The 3,276-nt window shown below is 33.6% G+C and overlaps 2 protein-coding genes across 3 annotated transcripts in view; one reads left to right on the top strand and one right to left on the bottom strand.

Annotated features, from left to right (window-relative positions):
* LOC134849916 (UDP-N-acetylglucosamine transferase subunit ALG13 homolog) overlaps positions 1 to 3,276 on the top strand; it is a 342,028-nt gene that overhangs the window by 253,958 nt on the left and 84,794 nt on the right. The gene's annotated exons all lie outside the window — the stretch shown is intronic.
* The window catches only part of LOC134849933 (uncharacterized), a 222,837-nt gene that overhangs the window by 172,396 nt on the left and 47,165 nt on the right, over positions 1 to 3,276 (bottom strand). The window lies entirely within an intron of this gene.

The raw sequence follows: 3,276 nt of genomic DNA, 5'->3' as shown, positions 1-3,276 counted from the left end.
GCACAGTGAGAGGTTTTTATTCTAAATTTTTCTTAGTAGTGAAAAGTGACTCAGATCATAAATTCTAAGGAGGTAGGTTTCCAAAACAATATGGATTGTTTTTCGACGAAAGTATGCATCCTGGTTCACCTAAAAAAAAGGTGATTTGTTTCATTATATGGTCCATGCTCATTACCTGCAAGGAAAGCACAAACTCTCAGTCGATAAAAACAACCAAAAAAACATGCATGTAGCTTTAAACAGGCGCACAACAGCAGTTCACTGTAGAGAACTTGTGAAAGCTAATAACCGCAGTTGTATCACCCGCAGATCCAACGATAATATTGTACAAACACTGAGAACCTTCAAAAACCTCATCTAGTGAATTTAATTTCTGAGAATAGGTATGCAAATCCGGGTCGAGGTGCTCGACTTATGTTTTATGTTTCGACTTTGAAAGTCGAGCAAGTGCAGTTTTGCTACTAAAAATCCGCGGTAGAGAAGCAGTTTTAAGTCGACCACAAAGTCGAAATATACCCAAGTTTGGTCGAGAAAGACGAAACATAGGTCCAGAAAGTCAAAACATAGGTCGAGTATTGTCAAAAGATTCCTGAATTTGGTCCAAAAAGTCAAAGTATAGGTCAAGCCCAGTCAAAACATAGATCAAGTACAATCAATTTTTTTTATCAAGATTTAATTTAAATTAAAATTGGAAGTTGAGCTTAAAAAATCCGCTCAGAAAAGATTTCCGTCATAAAATTGCAATCCGCAACAATCAAGTGAGGAGATTTGCTTGCCGTAAAACTTAAAATTTCAGAGTGAACCCTTCAAGTTTTGGAAATATAAGGACTCCAGCGCCAAGATAAAATAAATTTTTTCAAAAATTCCTCAAATATCAGTTTTCACATATACAGTTTTAGTCCAGATTTTTAAAAAAGTTTCTAAAAAATAGGAGATTCACCTCGGAAAAATTATTTTTTTATTGAGGAAATTTGCAATTTTTCAGTTTCTTAGAGTTCATTTTCAAACCAAGCATCATCACAAAAAATCAACTGAAAAGCATTAATTATAGTTTTTTGTCTATTGACTCATCTTCTTTGATAGTCGAGAAAGCCGAAACATATGTTGTGCACAGTCGAAATATACCCTTTTTTGGTCAAGAAAATCAAAATATAGGTTGTGGTCAGTCGAATGATAGGTCGAGCACAGTGGAAACACAGGTCGAGCATTGTCCGAGCAAAACCGTTCGAAAATAGTTCGAGCAAAACCGAAAAGCTTGAACACAGTCGAAACATAGGTCGAGAACAGACAAAACATAAGTCGAGGACAGTCGAAACATATCCATTTTCAATTTTTTTGCGTTTATCAGATCAAACGATGCTTAGCTTTCAAAAACACGTACAAAACTAACTGTCGAAAAAATGTTAAGCCAAGCAAGGTAAAAGCATCCAGAGAAATAGTGTTAACCGTAAAACTTTTTCTCAATTAAACAAAAGAGTCAAACAGAAAATTATACTGCCAGGTCGATGTTTTTTGTTGTGAAAAACGACGTCAAATTTTAAAAAAACTGCTCACGAAATAGACACGCTCAGATAAAAGGATACCATAAGCGACTCGTGTCTAGGTGCTCATGGTATTTATTGACCATCTCGACCAAAATTTCTCACGTGTCAGCGCCTCAACCATATGTTTCGTCCGTGCTCGACCAAAAAAAGTGCTGTACCGTGCTCGACCCAAGCAAGATATGTTTCGACCGTGCTCGACCGTGTTCGACCCTAGCGAGATATGTTTCGACCGTCTCGACCAAATTCGGGTTTGTTTCGAATATCATTAGTTATCCAAATTTAAACGTTTTTATTTATGCTTCTCAGGAAACATCTCAGCATGCTTTTTTAATATAAGAAACTATTGGGTTATTTGCAACTTAAATGCTTTATACAGATAGGCTTTTTTTCGCTTATTTTTTATCATCTTATGCATACTCTGAATTTCAATTTGATTCAAAAACGTTACCAAGTATGTTCATATTCGAAAAAAATGTTTTTGACTTCACCAGCAAAAAAAGTATAATCAAGACAATGGTTTTCCGTCTGTACAAATGAAGAAAACTGTTGGTTATGAAACACAAAAACCAAACAAACAAGTTAAGAGTCATTAGTAGCCTAGTTAATGCAACCTAAGCAGGTTCTTAATAAAAGAAAATGTCGATCACGAACTCAATTTGAAACCAAACATGCACTCTGTTTTGATAAAGAAACAATATAGCGCCTTACAAAACATAGTTAAAGCTCTGATAACTTGTTTTCTACCCGGGTTGACCTCCATAAACCGAACATGATTATCCTGCAATTCCATACAACAAAAATGCTTATCATACAGTTCTGTTTATCGAATATATGGAAAAAAGCTATTCATGCAATTTTCATACATTTTCAAAAATCAATGAAAAAGATTCGAACTAAATAAAATTTAAATAATTTAAATAAAATTTTATATAAAAATATTTGAATCAAATAAAACAATCTGGTGATGAAAAACAAACTATGGGTTTTTTTCTGGAAAAAAATTGATTATCGTACAATTTCCAGTATGAAAATTTTATGACTCTCTTTCTTTGATGACGACAATAAAAATTTTCCTAAGTATTTTTGAAATAACCCTATAAGTTTTTTTTCAATAAATCGAATTTTGTATTCATTTTAATGCTTTGTCTGCATAACGTGGTCCTAGATACACAAAAATTGGATATTTGCTCGGTTCTCTGGATAACTTTTTTCAAACAAGCTAAAATTTTATATTTCTTTTGAATAGTATGTTTATATATGCCTTGATCAATTTCTGGTAATTTAAAAATTCTTATTTTAAAAAAAAAAATCTTTGAAAGTTTTTGCCAAAACTTAAAAGTTTGATGCTTCCAGTATGTGATTTGTGAAGACAACGCATACGTACAGACAACGCGTCGTTTCCAATGAATTGTAAATGCCAGACGATCAACCCTTTGGTGACTCTAGTTTTGAGCCAACCATGGTTTCAGTCACTTGTCTCAAACACATCCCAACAATTTTGAGAAATAAAATTTTAATAAAACCAACTTTTCAGATTATGGAAAAATGCTTGTCCTACAATTTCCATAAGAGAGGCAGATCTAGGATTTTCCCGAGGGGGCGGATTTTCAAAAAGCTTTCAAAAATTTTTTCGACCTTTTTTCTAGGTCGACCAAACTGATTTTCCCAGTTCTCTCAAAGCACTAAAAAGACCCTGTTTTGGCCAAAGTTTCTGCACCAACAAAATTTTGAA

The sequence above is a fragment of the Symsagittifera roscoffensis genome, chromosome 1, assembly GCF_963678635.1.
Source record: "Symsagittifera roscoffensis chromosome 1, txSymRosc1.1, whole genome shotgun sequence".
NCBI lineage: Eukaryota > Metazoa > Xenacoelomorpha > Acoela > Convolutidae > Symsagittifera > Symsagittifera roscoffensis.
Note: the sequence above shows the minus strand (reverse complement) of the source record. Positions and strands in the feature narration are given on the sequence as shown.